The sequence below is a fragment of the Condylura cristata genome, unplaced genomic scaffold (genome assembly GCF_000260355.1).
Source record: "Condylura cristata isolate star-nosed mole 26May11 unplaced genomic scaffold, ConCri1.0 scaffold00007, whole genome shotgun sequence".
Lineage (NCBI taxonomy): Eukaryota > Metazoa > Chordata > Mammalia > Eulipotyphla > Talpidae > Condylura > Condylura cristata.
Window position 1 is genome coordinate 11,016,402 of NW_004567108.1, and position 26,632 is coordinate 11,043,033.

Consider the following 26,632-nt stretch of genomic DNA (forward strand, 5'->3'; position numbering starts at 1 on the left):
GATATCCACACCTTTACCTTTTAATAAATAATAAAATAAATTTCAATATAATGTTTTGTTATTCCAAATATACTTCTAATTTACAAATAAATAAGTGCATACCCATAAACACATTTTTTATCAACTTAAAGTAGGGACCAAACAAAACAAAATCAGTTTTTATTTTTTGGAGCACGTCTTTAAATAGGGAAAATAGATAAAAATCAAGATTGACATGTGTCATACTACAGGATTATCATTATGAGATACAGCATAGAATGAGCAGGATGGTCATGTTATAGGGAAGAAAAACACAAGTTTAAACATCACAACAGTCATTAATGACATCATTCAGAAAGAATTTCTACTTGATTGTAGCTATATGGGGGAAAAGAAGTGGGGGTGAGGGTGGAGCAACTGTAACTGCACCGATATAGGAGCTTGCCTGATGTATCTGAGGAACACCTGAGAGAGCTGCTCAGGGAGAGAATGAGGATGGACTTGGGTAAGTTCAGAAGGGTAAAATGAAATCAGACCCTGTGAGAACATATGGACCCTTCAAAGACTTTTACATTTATTTTGAATTGGGAAGATATTTGGAGAGTTTTGTACTGAAATTCATATGAACTGATTTACTGTTATAAAGATTCTCTGACAAAACTGGAATAAAGGAAATCAGTAAAGTAGCTGTGGTAGTTTTTGCCAGGATATGCACAGTGAGTAGGTAGGACATGATGAGATTCTATGATGAGCAGGATGAGGATGCACCATAACCCACACAACACATAAAACACCATGCCAGTAAAATTAAGATACATTTATAAATGCAACCAGCACAGGAATTGTTCTTCCTACCTATTTCAGCATGGTCTTGAGTTTCTCCTGAAGACATTACGTTGACTAAAATGTCACAAAGGATAAATAGCATATGATTCTACTTAGATAAGACATCCAAAGTACTCACATTTGCAGGGGAATAGAAGGGTAGTTGCCAGGGGCTGAGAGTAAATTGTGAAGGATACGGAGATTCATCTACACAAAGTTCTGGAAATCCACTTTGTAGCATAGGACCTACAGCTAACAGTATCGCTAAGAGGACAGGTCCTACATTAAGAGTTCTTACTATACACCCTAACAACAATGCCAGTAATAATACTAGTGATAAAAAAGGTGAGAGGGGAATATTTGTGAGTCGATAGTCTATGGCATTAATGGTAGTGATGGTTTCCTGGGTGTGTACTTATCCCTAAATACCCGGATTTGTATCTACTTTTCTCTTGTCTTTTTTTTTTTTTTTAAGCAAAAGGACATTAATAGAAAATACAATACTTCCAAATAAGTTCTGTATTTCAGTCAATAGTATTGCCTAAGGATGATTTCTTAGTTTTAAGAAACATTTTATGGTAATTTAAAATGTTAATATAAAAGGAAAATCTGCAGTGTTAAAATGTACTCCAGTTTTGTAACTCTGTGTCTAACACTATCTTGATTTTTAAAATGACTGCTTCAAATAAAGTCCATACTAAAAATTAATCTTTTTTTTTTTTTTCTTCATAGAACTGGTGTGTAGGCCAGGGTTATGAAGTATGGGAGGTAGAGGGCATGGCAGTGAGAGGATTCAGCAGAGATGGAGTAGGGAGCAGAACAGGCAGATTTACCAAAATGCGCTGCTTGTAGCAGCAGCAGGATTAACAGGAAAGGTCTGTTACACTATATGTTGATTAACTCCCTGACCAGGGATCAAACTTAGGCCAGAGAGGTGACATGGTCGAGACTTAAAACCTAGGCCACTAGGGAGGTCTTAAATATAAATCTTTTATGAGGAAATCCAACTGGTAGTTCAAATAATTTGTCATGTTCATTTTGTTTGTTTGTTTTATGATTCACTTTCCAAAGTAAACACATTATCCAAATATATATTTCCATTGAAAATACTAATTTAGGGCCTCTCTGGTGGCCTAGGGTTTAAATCTCAGTGCTATCACCATGAGAGCCTAAGTTCAATTCCCAACCAGGGAGCTGATCCACATGGTGCAGCAGATGTCTCCTGTCCTACCTGCTGCTCCCTTCAGCAGTATATTTCAGTCAATCTGTCTGTCTCTGGTGAATCCTCTCACCATCTGCACTTGTATCCTGAGTCCATCTGCACTTGTATCCTGAGTCTTATTCTCCTATGCAAAAGTAAATAAAAACAAAAATCTTAAAAATCAATAATTTAGTTATTAAATAGTAAATAGAACTAAAAGAAAGCTGAAGTTTAAAATCCACCATGGTTTCGATCAAGTAAAATTCCAAAGGGCTGTAAATTTTCACTTTTCATTTATTACCATCTGTAATTGAAATTTGTCAAGAAGGAAGGACATCAAATTTTACCTAAAAGCTATTCTAGAAGTTAATTTGCTTCTCTTTTGGAGAGGACTATGAATATAGTGAAGTAGTAATACTATCAGTCCATGCTAAAAAGTTAATATGCAATTATTAATAATGGGATCAATTAAAATAAACATATATTATCTTTTTAAGGTGTATAGTTGTTCTGACTGTAGCTACTACTATTAGTTGTTTAACTCATGTAAAACTCTGCTGACTGTCTCATTTTGTTTTCAAGTGGCATGAGTCCTTGGATAACAATATGGATGATAATACCTCAGGATTTTTCCATTTGAGAAACATCACAGAGATTACCAGGGGGAAAATCCTCCAGCTTGTTCCAATGTATTCAATCTATCACCCATTACCCATAAAAACTGTGTTAAGTCATTACTCAGGCTCTTCAATGATTTCAGTTAACCTCAGGTGCTGAATGCAGAATTGATTCTCTATTTCATGTACCTTTCTTGTCACTTCTGTTGTTTTTCCTTCTCCACATCACAGTTTAGAGTCTGCATTCTCTTCAGCAGTCAGTTTTTCCTGAAAATTGCTTTATCTTGCATTTTATATTTTTGAATATTTCTATAATACCCCTGCATGGCTGCAACTAAAGTAGAATATGCACAATGCATGTATAATTATTTGTTTCTACTACACTTACATGACTAGACCCAACATCTGGCTTATGCAAACAAGAAAAATGTTATTTAATGTATATATTTTCAAAGGTTGGATTTCATGGATGGAACTATACTTTGGTGTTTTTTAAAGTCCTCTGGAGCAAGTTTATAAGCATCTGGGATCTCGGATTAGATCTATTTGTGTATTATGTACATTTTCACATGTGTCAATAGTTCTTGAGCTCTGGTGACAAGAAGCTTTTGGCTTATTTCATATTTTTGAGAATCTCAAATGACTATCAGTTATATGGATGCTTGAATAAACATGTACTGTGTTAGAAATTAAAACTGAAAAAAAAACAAAGCTGTTCATTTAAAAATAGTACTTTTACCCATTTTATGTTAACAAAATGGCCTTGCAATAAAGATAACTATAACTTACAGTGCAATAAAGTGAGAAAAAGTATACTCATTGCCATTTTTTTCAAATCTCTTTAATGACTGACTTATTCAGAATAAATATAGATTCTGTTTTTTCTTTTTTTTAAAGATTTGTTTATTTATGCATACAGAACTGGGGTACAGGCCAGAGGTGTAGGGATGGTGAGAGGATTCACCAGAGACAGAATGGGGAGTAGAACAGACAGATCAATGAAGCACACTACTGAGGGGAGCAACAGGTAAGACAGGAGAGGTCTGCTGTGTCTTGTGGGTCATCTCCGTGGGCAGGAGATCAAACTCACACTGAAGCAACTGTGACCTCTCTGCTACCAGGGAAAGACCAAAACATGTATTCTTATATCTGTGTCTGTATTTAACCTGTTGGAAGATCAGTTTGACTATAGATTCTGAACAGCTCTCCTGTATGCTGACTATAGATTTTGATCAGCTCTCCTGTACACTCTGAAAAGTTAAAAATAAATGAGAAATACTCCCTTATTTTTAGTAGATACTTTTGACCCTATACAAAGTTGCCTATTAATGTTAAAGGTGTTTTCGGACACATGAAATAGTGCTGAAATAAAAATACTAGTTAATCAAATACTATACTAGTAGTATTTAACTTCCAGCAGAATATTTGAAAAGAAGTCATAAAACAATATTTGTATTGTATAAATAGAATTGCATTCATTAATATTTTCTATGCATGTGTTTTATTAGACATTTTAGCTTATAATAGCTTCAATTCATTTACAATAAGACTTACTATGTGTCTACATGGAATCAGATACAGTGTCAGGACCTATACATTGAAAAGACCCACAGAGAAGAGACTCACAGCTGGGGTGGAAATAAGTTAATAATGAGGAAAATAAATGGATATGTTTCCAGATGAAGAAAAAATAATTTGTGCAACACTCGATTGTAAGAAAAATAAATTTGTATGGAATGATTTCTCTAACAATTCTGATAGGGTACATTAAGTAAGAAAACAGTGATGCCTATTTAATGCACAAACAACTGTGAGATACCAGAAGATGGACTGCAGTGGGAGGGTGTAGTTTTAGCCTTGACTTAGACAAAAGTAAAAGTGACAGAAAAATTACAGAGGGGGGAAAGTTTCCAAAAACAGTGACCTATGTCGGTGTCATGAAGAATGCTGCATTGCTTTCCTATTACTGCCTTGTCAGTCTCCTACAACTTAGTACCTTGAAACAACACAAATTTATTATCCTACAGTTCTAGGGTTTCAGATAGCTAAAATGACTCAGAATGCTACATGGTCTCAGGAGATTGTTCAACTCGGTAGTACCATGCTGCGTATAGCTGCCTTCAGAACACACTTCAGGAGACTTTACATCCTTGACTTTTCCAACCTTAAAAGGCTTCCTGAATTCTTTGGTTCTTGGTCTCTGTCTGGCTCCTTTTTCAAAACGGATCATTCCAATCTCCACTTTGGTGGTTACATTTCCGCTGCAACTCTCACCTTGACCCTCCTGTCTTGCTCTTTTTAACCAGGCTACATTTTTCTGCTTTATCCCCTCTCCCGCCATCCCTCACCCATCATTAGCATGAATTCTGTCATAGTGCCAGCTTCAGTAAAGCTTTGTCATGTCATTGTCCTGTTTCTCAATATCCCACATGAGTGAAATCATCTGATATTTGTCTTTCTCCTTATGACTTAGCTGACGCCCTCCAATTCAACCATGTTGTTGTAAATGGCAAACATTGGATCCTTTTTATTGCTGTTGGTATTCCATCATGCATATAAGGGACATCTTCTTAGTGCTGTGCTTTAACCCGCTGCGCCAACAGGGAGGGCCCAAGTCACATCTTCTTAATACATTCATCTGTTTTTTGTCAGAGGTGATTTCATAATGGTTACTATAAATAGTGCTTCAAAGAATACAGGGGCACATATAGCTTTATGAATAAATATTTCTGTAGCTTTTGTGTAGATACCCAGTTATGGAACAGCTGGTTCAAAAAAGCTCCCTTTCAAGAATACTTGACTATTCTATTAACACCATCTAATCTTTTTTTCTAATCTGAAAAATTTGAAAGCCAATACTCCATTAATTATAAACTTCGTAACTGAGACAAACTAATCCAAGGTATTATTTTATACTTTCCTAAAATGATTTTAAAATCACTGCTAAGGGGAAATTATTTCTCTAACAAAGACACTGAAAATAAAGTTTTTGTTAAAACATTTACTTTAACCAAGGTGTGTGTTCATTGGTAGATACTTGCGTTTACTTTTTCTATTATGAGAAATTTATTTGATGACACTGTAAATTCAGATTCCTAATCAAATAAGAATAAAATAGGCCTGATTACTCTTTTCAAATCAGGCATGTAGAGTCTATGTAAGTGCCTGGTATATTTAAAAGATATATTTTGGGACCCTCCCACATGGCGCGGCAGACCTCTCCTGACCCACCTGCTGCTCCTCTCAGCAACCTGCCTGTTCTGCTCCCCACTCTGTCTCTGATGAATCCTCTCACCACCCCTGTGTCTCTGGCCTGTATCCAATTCTGTATGCATAAATAAATAAATCTTTAAAAAATTTAATAAAGAGGCCCTCCCTCGTGGCACAGCGGGTTAAAGCACAGCACTGAGAAGCTAAAGACGCTTCCGCATGAGTTCGATTCCCGCCTGCCCCGGAGGTGACCACATGGCGCGGCAGACCTTTCCTGACCCGCCCGCTGCTCCCCTCAGCAGTGTACTTCGTCGATCTGCCTGTTCTGCTCCCCACTCTGTCTCTGGTGAAGCCTCTCACCGCCCCGAGCCTCTGGCCTGTACCCCAGCCTTGTATGCACAAATAAATAAATCTTTAAAAAAAAATTTAATAAAGAGATATATTTTGGACTATTTCTTGATGTGCATGTAGATGATTTAAATAAATGTATATATATGTATATATTTATAGAGAGAGAGAAAGAGAGAGAGTGAGATACATTACTAACTCAGTTTACTAAAATATACAGAAACACTTTCCATTTTGTGTGTTGGGGAGTATGTTTCTTTGAAAAATGTTTTCAGGATACATTAAAACACCAGTGTGTATACTCATAGGTTCAGGCATTCCATTTCTCCATTTTACACTTTTTTTTTAAGATTTACTTATTTATGCATACAAAGCTGGGGTACAGGCCAGAGGTGCAGGGGCAGCGAGAAGATTCACCAGAAACCAAGTGGAGAGCAGAACAGGCAGATTGATGAAGCACACTGCTGAGGGGAGCAACAGGAGTGTCAGAAGAAGTCTGCTGCGCCAGGTGAGTCTCCCCAGGGGCAGGGATAGAACTCTGAAGCAGCTGCAGCTGGCTTGTAGTGCTGCACTTTACCCAGTTGTACCACCAGGGAGGGCCCAAACTCTTTTTTTTATAAAGTCATTCTTTAACAATGTACTATGATATTTCTTCTTTGTTGTTTTTCTAATAGAAACAGTCTTTGGAATACATGTTCTCACATATAGGACCTTCCATTTGTATTACCAGTAAAATACTCTTTGCATTTGCTTATTAAACTATCACTCAGTCAGCTCAGTCTTTACTTCCATTCTTGCTGTAGCTATGTCTCTTTATTGGATTAATTGTTTTGAGAATGTAGATTAACTTTGCATATTTATTTTCTAAATTTCATTCTCTTTTAGCATTTGGGCAGGACTATTTTTGGTAATAAATAATGCTTGATGATCTTCCAGCCTAAGACTTTTTGCCTTTTTGTTGGAAAAATACACTGTGTTTTGATAAGGCCACACACATTGCATAAGTGGCAAGACACTGTAGAGAAATCCTGGGCCAAAAGGCTTGGGGACATGAATAAGGGATATGTATCGAATCATATTATTCATAACTTTTAAGCTCTGGAGACTGCTTATATAGTGCTATCAAGTCAATGCGTTATGTGGCATTTTGGGATTTTTAGTATACGTTTCATTTTTATTTTCAAATAATTCAGTAAATATACCTACAAGTGACACAACTGATAATTTGAGAAGAAATTTATCATTTGTTCTTATAAAAGTGAGGCAAAGATGGGGTGGACCAAATTAGAGCTAAAAGAATCTACTGGAAACAGAGAAAACTTAATCAAAAGTAAACATCATAAGATGATGTGAGCTTTTAAACTTATTATAGGTACATTTCTTTGCTTTGAAATAATATGATGAGTGAGGGAGGGAAGAAGAAAGGAAAAAGAAAAAAGTAGCATAAAAATAAATTGGATCGGGTAGATAAGTGTCTTCTGTATTTGTATTTTAATATTAAATGCTTGGCCATGGCTGGTTTCTGAAGAAGTTGGGAAAGGACTATAGGAGATACGAATCTTCTTAATGTAGCTGTCAAGAAAACAATTCTCAAAGATTCATCACAGCTGAGTCCACTCTGGTAGAGTTATATGTTGTTGTAAACAAATTGGAGTGAACAAGTTTTCCAGTTTCCTTTTCATTTACTCCGGGACTCGTCTTTGGAACTCTCCCTATGTTGAATTAAAAAATTGCTAGAATGATCCAATGTTCTTTAGTATGACAGAAATGAAGTAGGTGCCAAATAAAAAACATTTAGGAAGGAGGGTAAAAGCCAGTCAGCCTTTCCTGAGTTTGCTGCCTTGATCATCACTTTTCCTAGAACCAAATTATTTCCTTAAACAGCTCTTGGAAAGTTGAAATGGGATTTAGAATTTTAAAACAATTACCAGTTAAAAAGGAGAATGTGTTAAATATTTTCACTTTTCATTATCCATGTTATGGTTTATTATTTATAATATAGGTGAATATGTTATTGATTATATAGACATACATGTACAGATATATTGGTTATATTTGCAAAGGTTCATCAATGAAACATACAGAGAAAGAAACTTTCCTTCTTAAAGTGCCCACTGCTTCCTTCAATCCCCCATAATATACTATTAGGGTATATTAACTGGTTAAATAAAATCATGGAGATGAAGACATAAATTAAACATTTTGGGGATTCAGAGATACACAGCAAATACACAGATAAAAGGTTGCATTGTTAAAATATACTTTGAAGATGAAATATTGTATTATATCTATTATTCTTTGGATTTTTCTGGAACACATTTATGCAGAATAAGAGCTCATCAAAATAGGTCCACGTTTTATGTCATACAAATATGCTTGATATCTTTCCAGTGAGCAGACAGATGCTTAAGTACAAGACTGAAGAAATATATTTTTGTATGTTATATTAAAAGAATGATACACATTTGAGGTCATGTAGCAGGTGCAATATCCTTCATAATTTGTAGAGAAAGAAATATTGCTACTTAGTACTACCTCCCAGCTATGACTAAATTTTTGAATATAATTTGTTGGTACTAAAATGGTCTTGTTTAATGTGAAAAGTGTCTGCTGTCATTGAAAACAACATTGAAATCCCACTATCAATATAAATATGTATTATGTAAAAATATTTTAAAAACTAGCTCAGATTCAACATAAAGATCCTCTAAACACTGCTTTCTAAGGCATAATCTCCTTGTAAACAATTAATTTAAGGCATTCATAAATAGATAAGGAATTCAAAAATCATGTGGGGATATAAGGCAAAGCACTGTAGAAAGTAAAATCTCCTTTGTATTATAAAAAAAGTAAGACGTAATTCCCTTTTATCTTTTGCTTCTGTGACTAAAATGGGCAGTTCAAGTTCAGAAACTATTATACTTTTTAGATACTCCTATGGATGACTTAATTTTAAAATGCATTTTAATTTCTTTTGAAGTAAATTCAGAGTAATTTGAAAATTGGCTGACTCATAAATTGTCAAACCTATAATAGAGATTCTTATATCATGGTCACTGGTTCAAATGCATACTTTTCATTCATTGCTATTATCAGATGGAATTCACAAAAAGATGGCAAGTGTAATGTCCTCAGACTATGCACTATGTATCATGCACTATGCACTACAGCCTTTAATTCTCCTCTGTCCCTTGCTAACCAAGAAATGCATCATTATTATTTATGCTTGGCCTACTTATGTCTAAATGAAATGTCTGCCAGATTTTTCTAGAAATTTATCTAATCTAAAGCACTTTCAGAGTGCTTTGCCTACATATGAAAAGATAACTTTTAGGAGCAATCTATCTACAAAAAGAAACCCCCACTTCTATTTTGTTTAAACTAACGTCTGATGAACATTTATTGTTTTTCATTTCTGAGAATACAAAATAAGTTTTTTTTCTCAATTATGTCATTCTATTATTACTGTATTAAATTAGTAAGCATTGGTATCTTAAAATCAAACTTAACATATCAATTATCTTTTGAGATACTTTCCTTTATATATAATTATAGATTTTGCTTTTTATCAATGGTTTTACCATTATCTATTACACCAGCAAAACAAACTGTGTTATTTTCCTAGTATAGTCTTAGAATTTAGCAGGTACACAACGTTAAAATGCCCACAAACACCTTGTGATATTTGCATCAAGGTAGAGATAATTTCACTTGATTAAAAAAATGCACGAGATCACTTTGAACTAAACCCAAAAGTATAGTCCTCTGATAAATTTGTTCTCAAATGTAATTAACCTTGAAAACATCTCACTACTGAAAGAAACAGTTTCTATAGTTCCGTTATTTCAGTCATTTATCCATAAAAACCATAGTAACAATTTTCAAAATTTATTCCTGATATTGCTGGATCATGTTTGAATAGTGCATCCCCCTCAAGGCATGGGTATTGGAACACTAAGAAGATTTGTTGACTGTAGATAAGCATTCTCAAATGTTCAAGTATCATTAATTTATCATAGTCCGCTATATGTGTGAAGAAATAGCTGAAATAGGATGCTTATTCTGTTTGTCACACAATGCTCTTCTGAGTCAGGTCATAATTGCTCATTTACATAAAGTTGCTTGGTGGTTTAGATTAAACTCTGCATCCTGCCTACTAATATACATAAACTTATAACTCTGGAAATTCTTCCAGAGGAATGAGTAAATTATATATGGATGTGTAGAAAACAGAATTTAACAATCTGGAAGTTCAGATTATGGAAAGCTTGTGATTCAGTTAAAAACGAAGCATGCATGGAATAGCATATGAAAAGCTTGTATGGTGGCAGATAGCAGGTACAAGTCTCAGCAAAATTTCAAGAGTTCTGTGTGTTAGTGTTACCTATTTATGTACCCAAAGTATATAGATACTAATCATGATACCAGCTATGAGAGAAGAAATAATATTATTGAAATTTGTCTGCCAATAAAGCATGAGATAAGGTTTGACTGTGTCTGAGGATTGCACTTGTCTATATTTACAAAGGAAAAAATAAATGATAAAAAATACAAATTGACAGAGTCATGATGGGTTGCTTTAGGTGGATCATGGCATAACAAGACCTGAGACATATAAGATACTGTGTGTCTTGCAGACCTAACGGGCATATGGTGATCAATGCAAAGGAAAGTACTTTGGGCTGGTTAATCACAGGTGTAACTTGGTCAACCAGGTTGGATGCCAAGCTATTACAGGGCAACCCATGTCAACTGGGTTGCCTGACTGTGGGGAATCCAGATTATATGCTCAATGTGAGTCCTCACCTGTGCATTTAAGATTCAATTTCAGGCACACACAAAAAGGTTAATAATAGGTTTGTTTACAGGGGAAAGTGAAAATGAATAACAAAAGAGGTCATTTTGTAAAGGAGGCACAATGGTAGCAAATGATTTGAGTTTTATGGAAGAACAATAGAAAGACTTAAAATATGAGTAGGAGGTGGAGCTGAGACATTCAGATATGCTGTCTTAATAGATCGCATTCCCTTGAAGGATTGGAAGGACAAGAATGTGGATTGAGGACAAGAGATCTGTTGGGTCTTTTGGTGACAATTATCCTTTCTTATGTTAGAGGTAAAGAAATTTGGTCTTGTATTGAAGGGAATGCGTAAGTTAAGAGAACTGCAAGATAAAATACTGAATATACTGAAAATGGGGTAGTAAGTTAGAAAAGATATGAATTTAGCCAACTTTAGAAGGTGCTCTGATTGTCATTTGTAGACTAGGGGAAAAAAAAAATGTCTTTGGGTAAGAGCTGAGTAAAATAATGTTATAAACTATTATGCAAGAAAAAGTAAGTTGTAAATGAAAAAAAATAGATCTTAAATGTTACTCTTTTAGCTCTCAAATAAAATAATTCCTTCTTTATTTTAAAAGCTATGCATGGATTTCAGGCTTATCAAGAAATAATTCTGAAATAGCATCCTATTCTTTAAATAATTTATAAATTATAAATGTAATAAGCATGAATTTCAGTACTTTTGGGGAGATAGCACACTTAAATGCTGTAATTTTTAAGGTATGAAGATGTCTTACAAATGGTGTTTTTTCTTTAAAATATTACTATCCATATGTGTATATAAATATATAATTACAAACACATATGAATGAGTATACACAGACACATAGGTGTTCCTGCATACATAGGCATTTTAAAATCCAGACTGAATGTGTTACTGTGCTCCAACATGTTCCAGGGTTGATTTCATCTAAAGCAATGAACCTTATGATACTTTAAAAATTAATTAATAATCTTAGTTCATTATCATTTAAGATCTATTTTTGCTACACATTTTAATATTCTGTTTTTGTTGCAGAGCTATTTAGACACAGTCATTCGTGGATAATAAGTCATTTATTCCTCATTAACTGTTAGGATGGATGTAGATATTCATTACAGCCAGACAACAGACTCATTTAACTGCATACAGTACATGATTATATACCACACTGACGACTAGAATGCAAATTCTGTTTCACATTAGCTTCATTTTAATTTAAGCATTTGTCAGTAGCTCAGATATGTCCTTTAATGGCTGGTAGTTTCCTATTCTAGCTTCTGCAAAAAAAAAAAAAAAAAAAACACTGCACTTTTATTTTTAAAAAGCACCCAAAAATAAATAAATAAATAAAATAAAGGGGGAGGACAAAATGTATGTTGTGGACAGAGAAAGTATATAATTTAGAATGATAGTTCTCTCTGCTGTGACTCACATAGACTCTTAAAATTTCTCTATGAAACCATGCTTTCCCTGTAGGAAATTTATGCCCTAGTCAGCTTAACCTTAAACCAGATGAATTTCAGCTTTTAAATGCAGAAGACCTTAACAAATCATCATAGAACTGGTCACAGTGGCAAGCTTTCTTTGAGCCTGCAGAGCAATGCATGAATTTGCTTTTCTACCGTAAAAGATAGAATATCATTTTAAGATGCATAAAATTATATTTAAAGCAAATTTGTAATTTGTTTTATAAAATTGGAATTTTTAGCTTCACAACTGTGAAGAAAATATAGATTTCTCAACATGGTACTTAGTCTTACTATATAGCAATAAATACTCATTTTCTAAATAATCCATGGCAACTTATTTTTTTATATAATATCCCTAGAACATAGTCAAAATTGAAATTATAAAGTAAGAATTTAGAAAGTCTTTATGTATTGCATGATCTATACATCCGTTTAAGGAACATTTATAAATAATATGGTAATACCCCTACAATTTTAAATTCCACTGTACTATATATATATATATTTGAGCCCATTTACTATTTGATTGTATTAGTAAGATCCAACCTCATCCATACTAGCTATCTGATATAACTAGTATTTGCAAAGTCATCAAGAATAAGACTGTACTCACATTTTAGAGTGGGAGTGCTATGAAGTACAAGTTGAGAAAATATTAAACAAAAAGAAAAATACAAATAAATAATGACCACACTGTAATAAATTTAGGAATGTGCTATATTCAGATGAACAAGTTAACCAGAAGAGTTACCTGTTTATATGCCTAATGATATAAGTTCATTCTATGTTAGAATTGGAAAGGAATAAATGGAATTTTAAAATTATCCAACCTAACATTATTGTTCTTTAACATAATAAGAAAAAAATGTTCAGGTTCAATGATTTCACATATTTTACCAAATAACCCTAAGGATAGTTGTGGAGAGCATTGCATGTATTAAAAAGTATCAAGCCTTATGTCAAGCATAGTACATCAGTGGGTTACCCATAGGCAATTTACTAACAATTTTAAAACATTCAGATAAAATATATTAATCTGTGATGTACTAAAAGTGAATGGACTATGTAAGACACACATTATCTAAGAATTCACTTGATTTAAAGAATTATCTGGCTCATATATATTGTGTATCTCTATGTTTACTATAAAAAAGAGAGGAAATATAGGACCCTCCCTGGTGGTGCAGCAGGTTAAAGCACAGCACAAAGAAGCTAAAGCCACTTCAGCATGAGTTTGATGATCCCCACTCCAGAGCTGACCCACAGCAGACCTCTCCTGACCCACCCGTTGCTCCCCTCAGCAATGTACTTTGTCAGCTTGCCTGTCCTGCTCCCCACTCTGTGTCTGGTGAATCCTCTCACCGTCCCTGCACCTCTGGTCTGTACCCCAGCTCTGTATGCATAAATAAATAAATTAATTAAAAAAAAAAAAGAAAGAGGACATATAGACCACGATATTGTTCCACTATTTCTTTAACTTCTGAGAGTCTGTTCAGTTGCTTTATTACTAATTCCAAAAGCAGTGTCACAGCTTTCTCAATTCAGCTACAGGCAGTCATTAACTAATTGGGCATTGAGCTGGGATCTTTATACTCTGACATTAGAAATTTGTCTACACTAAAATATAAATACTCCAACAACTTTATAGATTTCAAAATATAAGTGGTGATTTTCGCAATTTTTTATATCTACCACTACATTCTCTATGGTCTCCTTAAAATCCCACATAGCAACGTGGATTGTGAATGTAATAGCAAAAAAACCCAAGCATATGAAAATGAAAATCCAAAGAATAAAATTATCTTTCTCACTATAAGCAAGTCTTGCAGCTCTCACAACCTGTTCTGGTCACTGTCTTCCAAAATTTAGATTGTCCTATTTTAATTATTTAAAAAAAAGCATTATTTCTTAACTTCTTCTAATCATCTTTTATATAATAAATCATCAAATTAAGGCACAAGCTATACAAAAATCACCATCTGAAAAAAAATGTGAAGAATTCTCAGATTTTTTTTTTCTGGATACTTAAAAATGAGTTATCAATTAAGTAGTTTCTCTAATAGTTTATCACCATATACATTGTGGGATAGGATATAAATTTTTTGTCAAATGGTTAATTAGTCATGCCATTACATTTTAGTGGTGACTCTGTCTTTTCACATTGTAATGAAGTTCCTTAAATTTGTAAAGTGATTAAGTATGGTGTTTTCATTCAACTCCATTGATCTTTGTGTATTCATTCATGACTATTTTTATAATCTAATTTGATATTTAAAATTTGCATGCATTTGACAGAATGCTTAATCTGTTAGGATTTTTCATTCTACTCCATTGTTATTTGTGCACATTTATTTACAAAGTCCATGCTACCTTAATTTGATAATTAGAATTTACCTTGATCTAGCTGCCAGCTCTGTTTATTTCTGTTAAGGTTCATATTGTCTAATGCATATATGCACACATTTTTAAATAATGCTTATAATCTACATGTAAACTACATGCACCTCTAGTAAAAAGAATAGTTTTCACAAAAGTGCATATTTTATATAATAACACCCACATTGAAAAATGGTATATCAATCAACCAGAGAAGCACTTCTATGCCATTTCTTCTTCACTAAACTCTGTTTTCTAAATCATCACAGTACTTATATTTTCTGTATTTGAAGACTAAATTAACTGTCTGACAACTTTAGTTCAAAATAATGATTATAAGTTTAATTTGTGTTCCCCCAAGTAGAACTACTTCATTTTCATTTTCTGTATGCACTACAATATATTTATAAATTCTGTTGTTAATTGTTGATGGATACTGACATAATTTCAAATTGAGGTGGAAAATATATGACTACTACATGCAATCCTGATGTTTCTATCTGCATACAAATATTTTCACTTTTGTTATATATATATATATATATAAGATATATATATATATATATATATATATAGAGAGAGAGAGAGAGAGAGAGAGAGCATGAATTTCTTCAGCATGAATTTCCTCTACACGTTTATGTTTAGAGTTCACCAGTTGGTAAGGTACATGTGTCAGCATATCAGCATATACTTGTAACAACACTTGGGTGTATATTTGCTCACTATCTTTAGCATCATTTAATTATTTATGGCATTTTATTTCTATCCATTTTTGGATTTTAGAGGAGTAGCCCAGTATTTTTAGTTTATATTATCTGGTGACTCAATCATGATAAAATATCTGCAACAAGTTTTGGAAGGGGAACAGGGATAAACTGTTATTATTATCATTTTATGATGAAGATACATATTCTCCATATGACTTACTGCTGATGTTACCACTTAATGATTGCTGCAAGTTTGGTCACTGGAGCCTTTCATTTGACTCCTGTGTTGATCCCATACTCATTTCTTTATTTTCCTGTTGTTGTTAATTCTGATCTTTTAAAATTTTCCAGTCTCATCTTTTATTGTTCTAACACCAGGCTATACATCAGTCACTTCACCAAGAAGACCTATTTCCCTTTATCGGAGAGTGGTATTATAAAACTAATGTACATTAATACTGATATCTCATTGTTCGTAGGTACACCCAGCTGGCACATGAAGACGTATGCATATATGCACTAACGGATGCATGCACATGTATCTAAGCATACCTGCAGGTGTCCTCATCATATTTGCATTAAGCTATTCATACTCATGGTTTCAACTAATTTGTTGCCAAAGCGGTCATCCCAGCCTCCTCCATTATAATCCACAACTTGCCACTCCTATACCGAGAAAGCTAACCACTCCATCTACCATCCAAACATCAGAATATTAATAATCTTATCTGCATGGAAAATAACAATATCAGCTAGTCAGCTAGAATACAATAAAGTCCAACTTATTAGGCTACAGTCCTTTCTATTCTCTTTATTTCCATGAGACCAGTTATCATGACCCCTTTCATTTCGGACATTCTGTATTTTCTCATTTTCTTGTTTAACATAACTAGATATTTATACCTTTTATGAATCCTTTGAAACATACATCTCAGTTATGTTAATGCTCTCTATTGTCTCTTTATTTTCATTGATTGATAATATAGTTTTTAATCATTCCTATACTTTGCATGCTTTAAGCTCAAATTTTCAACCCTAAGGTGGATTTTTACATTATTTATTCTAGGTCTTTCTAGATGTTTAAGTAATACACATTTTCTTCATTTCTTTTTTTGTCATTTCACAAGTTTAGATGTGCTATTTTTATCTTACTTATTTCAAAATATCTCTTAAGTGTTTTTGAGAGCAGTGTCAAATACAGATGGATTACTTAATTTCTTAATAATTAGTTATATGTTCTGTTTTCTAATTTGATTAGAAGTAGATATTCAATTAAAGTATGTTTCAAGACATACATTGTCTCTCACTTATTACAGTTTTAAGTATATTATCTTGACTCAGAATTTTGTACATGTTGGTAAACAGTCCATTTAATAATTGAAAAGAAGGTATTTTCCATTGGTTTTTGATGTTAGTTATATCAAGGTGATTGATTTTTTTTTTCCAGTAAGCTTTCTCCTTACTGATTTTCTGTCTGTTTGTCCTATAAACTACTGATAAAAGGAAGTTGAAGTCTTTAAGAGTGATGTATCAATTTGTTCTTCAATTTTGCCTCATAATTTAAGCTCTGCTATTAAATGTAGACATTCCTATGATTGCTTCATCTACTTGGAAATTTGACATATGTGCAATATTTTAATATTTAATATTTATTGAATTAGTGATTTTTTTCTATTAATGGAGTTTAATTTTAGGGAAAATCATATAACTACAACAATTTCCATTTGATTTAGATTTAGTAGTATATCTCCTACTCTTTCTGTCATATAGCTTCTAACCCATATAAGTGTTCACTCATTAAGTCACATGAAAATGCATTTTCTCTTAACTGGAATCACTGATGAAGTATTTGTGGTAGAAGCAAATAAAACAAAAACCACACAATATATGTCCATGAATTATTGAAACAATGTTAAACTATATAACTAATTGGTAAATACTATCAGGGAATTTAGAGAAAAAAAATCATCTGATTACATGTGGGATGATTTATAATGACTGTCAAAATGTATTTATATAAAGGTCAATTCTTGATCCCTTAAAAATGGGGGCACACAAGCTAAAACGAGTGTCACATATTTCAACTAATTTATTTTTCACATTATTTTTTGTCTATATACTTCATCTACTCAAAATTCTTTTCTAAATTTGGACTTGATTTCTAAGTGTATCTGATATATTTTACTATGGTTTCTGAATTCACAGAAAGATTAATTGTGCAATTATTTTTAACAGTGTATATGTATTTTTTTAAAAGATTAATTTATTTATGCATACAGAGCTAGGGTGCAGGCCAGAGGTTTAGGGGTGGTGAGAGAATTCACCAGAGACAGAGTGAGGAGTAGAACAGGTCGAATAATGAAGTACACTGATGAGGAGAGCAGCCGGCAGGCCAGGAGCTGTCTGCCACGCCATGTGGGTCACCTCGGGGAGGGGATAGAACTCATGCTGACATGGCTTTAGCTTCTTAGCGCTGTGCTTTAACCCACTGTGCCGCCAGGGAGGGTCTGTATATGCATTTTTAGTTTACATGTATTTAGATAATCGGTCATCAAAATAAATTTTAACTGAAAATATATTTCATCTAGTGCCACATCAATATATGAAAAAATAATACATTTATTTTGTTTTGAAATATTCTTTTAAAAAAAATGCATAAGGAATTCAGTGGATGGGCCTCCCTGGTGGTGCAGTGTGTTGAAGTGCAAGTATGTGAAGCTGTCCACAACCACTGCAGTACAAGTTCAATCCCTGGCCAGGGATTTGACCCACATAGCTCAGCAGACCTCTCTTGACAGCCCGCTGCCTCCCTCAGCAATGTATTTCAGTAGATCTACCTGTTCTGCTCCCTACTCTGTCGCTGATGAGTCCTCTCTCACAAACACACCACATCCCTGGCCAGTTCTTGTATACACAAATAAATAAATCTTTAAAAAAGAAAAAGAATTCAGTGGAGGATGATGTGTGCTTTGTTGGTAGATGTGGTGTGATAGCATTTATATGAGAAATTGTGAACATATGCTCCTAAACCACAATAGCATTTTAATATCGCTTTAATAAAAAAATTAATATCACCTTAATAATAAACATGGATGCATCAGTATGTTCATATTATACCTTAGTGTTCTCTGAATTCTTCCATAGACCTGTTTAATTCTTTCAAATGTCTGTATTGTTCATTTAATTATACACATAGACCCTCTGTTACATAAATCTAGCCTTTTTATTGTTTTTGTATGTTATTTCTATCTCTTTAGGCCAACATCTTCTGCTGACAACACTACAACATTATTTTTTATTTAAGAATATTTAATAAACATAGTGACATATATGCATATACATATATATATATGTGTGTGTGTGTGTTCGTGTGTGTGTGTGTGTGTGTGTGGTTGTGGGTGTGTGTGTGGTTGTGGGTGTGATCGGGTGTTTCTTCCCAACTCATTTTGAGCTGAATAACTGGAAAATACCAATTGAGCATTTAATCTGGGTCCCCTTTAAGCCCTATTGATAAAAGAAAAGCAATAATAATATCACAAGAAAATTGACCTCTACTAACAAAAACATCAGGGCAAAGATACAAACATGTTTGACTTATCAGGTATTTTCAGTTTTTTTTCTGATGATGATTTATTTTTTCCTTCTGCTGACAAGAAAAAAGAGGCACTTGGTTCCAACATTAAAGAACATATTTTATTTATAGCCAGGCGGGTTTGAAATTCTTCATTTTAAATCCCTGCTGAACTTTAGAGAAACCTTTAAAAACTCAATTACATTTATACTAGACTTTTACCCCAACCTTCAGAGTCCAGAATTCTAATGCTCAGGGAGAAGGAACCAGTACTAAAAATCTACAAACCATATGAAAGCATATTATAAGAGTTATACCTAAGCCTTGAAATCCAAAAGTATGTACAGGATTTCAATCATTGAGAGAAAATGCTGTCACCCTACAATTGAAGCAATTATATATGAGTACACATGTTAGTGGATTTCTAAAAATGATTCTCATTATTCAGAAGATACTTTATCAGATTATTTATTTAAGAATTGATCCTCAAGACCATGTAGCAAAATAACATAAAAGTAGACTCTAAGGCTTATGACCGTTACTTTTTTGCTTGAGAGCATTTTCTTAAAGTCAGTGTGGCAACCATAGTCTGTACTGTGATCTTAAGTGAATGTAGAGAATGGGAAAAAGCAGATAGCTTGAACATGAACACAAGTTGTATTTCATCTCTGAACAGATAAAACCTATAATGTTGTTCATGAACATTGTAGGGTCATGAGTTACACCTACAATGAGTATAATTAAATTCAAAACTTTTAAGATAGTATAGTTTTCAATGGGAGATTTATTTTCACATAGAGTATAACCCAGCATTTAAAAAATTCTCTTTGTGAAACACAATCAAACTTTTGTGCTACAAATTTCCAATTGTTTGCTTTACTTAAATAACATTTTTTAAATTTATTTGTTTATGCTTACAGAACTGGGGTACAGGTCAGAGGTATGGAGGGTGAGTGGATTCACCAGACACAGAGTGGGGAGCAGAGCAGCAGATATACTGAAATACACTGCTGAGGGGAGCAGTAGGTGGGTCAGAAGAGGTCTGCCACGCCATGTGGGTCAGCTCCCTGGCAGGGGGTCAAATGTGTGCTGCAGTGACTTCAGGAAACTTCATAATGCAGTGCTTTAACCAGTTATACCACTAGGGAGAGCCCTGAATAATTTTATTTGAAGACCTGATATTTGAAGAAAGTTGAACTTACTGCCCTTAACATTAGCAACAAGTCTTTATTTTTCTTACATGAATACAAATACATTTACTTAATCCAAATAACTGATCAATTGCCGATTATTACAGAAAATATTAACATATAAAGTTCAGCCAACACTCAGATAAAACCTTTTTCTTGAATATTCGTATCTGCATTATCACTAAATATATTTTTTAATCATTCAGTTTTGTTTTCATGGCATGAATATTTATCAGTGACTTGTAGAATCAGGCACTGAGTAGCATGTTTACAGCATGTAAATGAATTTGTCTATTCTTAAAGTTTATTCATAATGTCATAGAAAATAAAAGTGTCCAAGAGAGATGGTCAAAATAAAATGCTACAGGTATAGTGGTGGATCTATCCAGTGTATCAGGGGATATGTGTGTGTGCGTGCATGTGTGTGTTTGCAGTAACAATGGCTTGCAATGTTGTATTGGATTGTGCATCCTCCCAGTGTATTGTACGACACATCACCCTATCAAGACACTTACAGTTCTCACTGTAGTCCAGTGTGCCTCTCCTTGCCCTGTCCCTCCCGACACCCCCACACCCCAAACTCTCAATGCCTAGGGTTTGCCATTGGTTTCTGTTTAATCCTTTGCCTTGTTTTCTTTCTCTTTTTTCCTATATTGCACATGTAAGTGACACAATTTGGGAATTTTCTTTCTTCTGACTTCTTTCAGCATGACTCCCTCCAGTTCTGCCCATGATGTTGAAGGCAGTAGTATATGATGGTACAACTGTATCTAAAGAGTTGAATAGAATTTAGCTGAGAAAAATATGAAGCTGGGAAATACTGTAGAAGGAAACATGTGAATTTGAGAAAAACAAGTGTAGAGACTTTTAATAAACCTCAAGAGAGAATATAAAGTGTTTGACAGAGTTTCCGAGATAAATACAGGATGTGGTTAGAAAAGTGTGTCAGAAACGTCTGCGTTTAGTTAAAGACTGAAGACTAATGCTGTAATGACAAGACTCCATTGGAGACAAGTAAAATCGTAAGATAGATGATAATTTATTGTTGTAAGGGGGATGTCTTTGAAGGTATAGGAGAATAAAGGATTAATCAGAGGTAACCCAAGCATAGATTTTAAAGGGCAAATAAACTACATTGAAAGGTCATTGTAATAGAGAAAGTAGATTGTTTTGTACATTACCTCTTATAGCATTATGATTCTAAACAGTTGTACTGTGATTCAATCGTTTGCAAAATGTAAGTGAATATGAATAATAGAACAAAGAAATGCAATTTTATTTTTACACTGCTGTAGCAGACATGGCCATGCATATCTCTCAGTCATGTTTTGGGGTACATCTTCCCGTATAGTCTTAACAGTTCAAGATGACGTGTTCTATAATTTTCTGCTGATAGTCTTTATGATGTGATTTTGGTTCTATCTCAGTTGGTTCCTAATGAGATTTGAATTCAGGATGAGTTCAAGGGAATGGCTGCAAAATGCTTCAGGGCCAGCACTGAATGATTTTGAATATAGCATTCACAATACTGACTGCTCAAGTCCAAAATTATAACTAATGGGTATCACTCTGGGGTCAGAAATTAAAGTAACTATTTTTTTTTTTTTTTGCCTAGAGCGGAAGCATATATTTTGGTGGGCTAATTCTGCTTATATGAATATTGCTTAAATGCCATTCCTAAAAATAGATGATATCTATGTCTCCAGGTTTTGCTGATTGCAATAAATATAAAATTATCTATATTAAAAATAAACTGTTTGGCATAAAATAGCTTAAGGGTTTTACTTTAACTGTATGTAACCTAATCCTATATGACAGACTCAAGGTAGATTTTTCTTTAGAAATCCATCCCTATTTAATTTTGTTTATTAGAGTACTCAGGTAAAGAAGCAGTCGCCAACTTATATTGCAATCATGCTGACTCTATAGCACAGTGCTAATCAGGCTCAGGCACAAGACTCCTGGAGAAAATATGCTGATTATGCTTTGCATTATGCTTTCTTCTCTTACTGCTACTACACTGACTACTACCCTGGCTGAATCTGTAGCAATCAGCATGTGGCCCCATTGAAAATTTGGAGAGGAAAAACAGAAATACTGGCTAAATCAATGTTGCACCTAATCAATTTAAGTGTGATCTTCTTCTCCTGATTATTGTAGGTTATACAGGGACAAAAAAATGTGGTCAAGCTACTGTCAAATTTTCTTTCATTTATAATTCATAGTAAAAATGGTCCTCCAAGGATTACAGACTTCTCTGTTTCATAAACAATCCTTAGATGCAAGAAGTGGAAATGAGCTCTGTATATGAATAAGTCAAATTAAATTTAGTAGAAGGACATTAGGTATTTTGAATAATTGCCGTAAAGGTAGGAAATATTTTTCAGGAACTATGTCTAAAATATATTTTGAAAATAACCCAAAGTGACATGTCTCTTGGTGCCAAACTACTGCCCAACTGAAGTTATACTTTGATAGGTACTTAATCTTATTATTAGTATATATTTTTTGCATTTCATTATTTTGAGGCTTTTTTAAGGGTTTAATTATTTATGCACACAGAACTGGGGTACAGGCCAGAGGTGCAGGGATAGTGAGAGGATTCACCAGAGACTGAGTGGGGAGCAGCAGAACAGGCAGACTGACAAAATACACTGCTGAGGGGAGCAGCGGGCAGGTCAGGACACCTCCCTGGCCAGGGATCAGATTCCTGGAGTGGCTGGTTCTACCATCATATTGCTGTGCTTTAACCTGTTGCTCCATCAGGAGGGCCCAAGATTTATTTTAAACTACCCCTATCTGGTCAATTCAGGACATGTTTGAAGGAAGTATTCAATCCTGAAATCAACGTAGTAGTAATCATTCGTGGGCTGTCAACATCTGAACATTTGACCATCATCTAAAAGGAGTATCATGCAACTTCTGCCAACTTCTCATGTACAGATCAAGTTTTACAGATCAAGAATATGTCTTTATTTCAGAGTCTCTTTTCCAAGTCTGTGTACTAGCTGACAATGATTCTAGGGATTTCTATTCCTGGGTTTTACTTTAGTGTTAAAAAACATAAGACTAGGAATTTTCCACGTATAAAAGATGTGAGAAGCATGACAGATATTCACTATGTAGTGTGTGATCATTTTACCTTTAGATTGAATGATTTACATGAACTTTTTTTTGTTTGTTTTAGTTAAGAATAAAGGTGAGCATTCATGATTTTTAAGACATATCATGGTTATATTTCAAGTTTTCATGTCATGTGAATATTGTTCAATAATGAGAAACTGTCATCCATACACAAATATACACACACAACATTCACAAAAAAACTCTAAACCACTAAATGTTTAGTATGGAATTTTATAGAAAACAATGACTTAGCTCACATTTGAAATAATTAATAGGATATAATATATATCCTGGTGATTAGAGATAGTAATGACATTTTGCATGCTTGAAATTTGCTAACAGAGTAAATCTCAATTACTTTTAAGACAGAAAAAGGGAGGATATGTGTGTGAGTTGATTAATATGTTAATTAGCTAGATTCTATTTATTTATTTGGATGCAGTATTATTCTTAATTTTTTTGTAGTATGATTTTACTTTCTAGGTTATATATAAAATAAACTTAGCTTAAATAAACAGTTGACTTAATGCTTAAAGAAGGAATTTTAGGGTTTGTATATTTACTTCAAATATAAATTCAAAATTTAAATATATCACAAATACTAAAAGCTCTAATTTGTTGTGAGTGAATGTTGACTTCAGCAATGGGAATATTAGATTTTAATGGCAATACAACTTTAATAGTCATTGTGTTTACTTCAGTTTTAGATTAATCCTATGCTTGTAGGACCTGAAAACAGATTTGAAAATTAATAGAAAATAAGAAAAAGAAAAGAGCCCAATAGTGCATTAATAAATCTAACATGAGTACTTTCAATATTCAAAAAATCTTATCTATATAGTATTTATTTTGTTTACATAGAATGAGACATCTATGATGGACATCCTCACATTTTATCTTAACAGCAAACAATATCAAACTAATACTAGTATTTTTCTTTAAAAATCTGCCAAGAACACCATAGAACTTCCTGAGAAGTCAAATATTGAATAATTGCTAAAATAAATAAAGTATAAAATTCACTAAAAGCTGTTTGAAGAAATTGATTTGAATTCATAAAATTGTGAAGACTTTATATACATATTGGGTTTTTATACTCAGGTTTGTGCAATTTAAACTCATGCTGAAACATAGTTGATTCCAATTAATTACCTTTTGAATATGTCTTTTGTGTGTTTTTTTAGGTTTATTTGAGTTAGCAATTAATACTTCAATATGTTAAGATGAACATATAAATTTCTGATGTTTGAATATCATAACATAAAAGAAATATAATTTAAAGCTCTACTTCCCCAAGTTATATAAAGAGTACCATCCTTTCCTGTTTCTTATAATTTTTACTGGATATCATATTTTTTGTTAATATATATTTATTTATAATTTATTTTCTGGTCTATGTGAAATATTTTCATCATATATGACATCTGCTGGTATCATAATGTATACAAATTTATGCTATTTTACAATTGCTCAATGGTTTTGCAACAACTACAAATTGTTTTATAGTCATTATCCTTTATACATTAACTTGTACACCTATGTGTAAATAAATTCAAGATACATTCAAAGAGAATATACATGCATTTATAGATATGCCATGTGTGTGTGTGTTTAATATATGTAACTACATTTATATTCTAAATCAAAGCTTTGGATTGTTTGACCATAATACTATACATCTGCCCTGTATGATTCCAGAATCTTATAGGATCATTTCACTATTATGATCAAAGCTTTATGCCCATTGTAACTACAAATTTATATTTAAAAAAGCATCATTGACTGTGTCCATGCATTTATTGTACAAAATGCTGGCACTGTACAATTCTTTGGTGCTTTTCTGTAATCCCCACAGAAATTATTATATTTTCTCAACTGTATCTGTGAAATTCTATTGAAGAATGACTGAATTTATTGAAATATTTTAATACATTTTTCCCTATTTTAGTTCATTTATCAAAATGACTGAAATTAAAACAATTATATGACTTCCTTAGGGTGTATGTTTGTTTGTTTTGCTACTTCATGCTATACTCTTTTTATCTTGAATTTATTATTCACGTGACACACTTATTTATTTCTTAGGTATTTTAGGAGCACATAGTCTGCCGTATAATTGTAGGTTCTTATTAAAGTTAGTCTTAACAATACTAAATAAGATATAAAATTTTCTGTATCTGTGTTAGGTTTATTTGAGTTAGGTGTTTCCTCAAAATATTTTTTTTAAGATTTATTTATTTATGCATACAGAACTGGGGTACAGGCCAGAGATGCAGGGGCAGGGAGAGAATTCAGAGAACAGGCAGAGTACACAAAGTACACGGCTCAGGAGAACAGCAGGTGGGTCAAGAGAGGTCTGCTGTGCCATGTGGTCACCTCTGGGGCGGGGTTGGGGGTTTAGGGATCAGGCTCATGCTGAAGTGGCTTTAGCTTCTTAGTGCTATGCTTTAACCTGCTGCGCCACCAGGGAGGCAAAATATTTTTAATTTTTATAAAACTCATTTATTCTTATATCAAAGGGAATATTTATTATATAGTAAATTATCAAGTAAAAAATATCATTTCTCTTTGATAATAACATGATAACGAACCATACAAATGGATGGACCCAGTTTATTGCAGCTATAATTTCATTACAGGTGATATGTAATAAATTAGTCACTCATGAGAATAGTTTCCCCTCCAAAGTTTTCAAAAGTCCGTCAATATAAATGTAAATTAATATAAAATGAGAAGGATCTCATAAACCATTCAAGGTTAATAACAAATATGCTTAGACTTGCTTACTCAATCTAAATAATGGAAAATTCAAGATAAAATCTGAGTGATGATTCTTCCAGAATTATTTTAGGGAAAGTGTGAGAATCATTGGAAGGCATTGGAATTTTGAAAATTATACATGAGTTTTATGATAGTCTATATTTTATTCAAATAATGTCTAGTGATTAACCTTTTAAAAATCAAATACTTATTTTGAGTACATGAAAAACACTTCCCAGTGTTTCATGATACAATGGGAGGCCCTTTTTTTTTTGCCCCCCACACACCATAAACAATAATCTGCTAGCCATTTGTGTACAAAGGTGCTTTGGTCAGGGCAAGTAGAAAGTTGCAAATTTTCTGTGAAGCCCAAGAATGAGGAGAATTATTTGCAGAGCAACTCTGACCCCAGGTAGCAGGTTTGCCAACA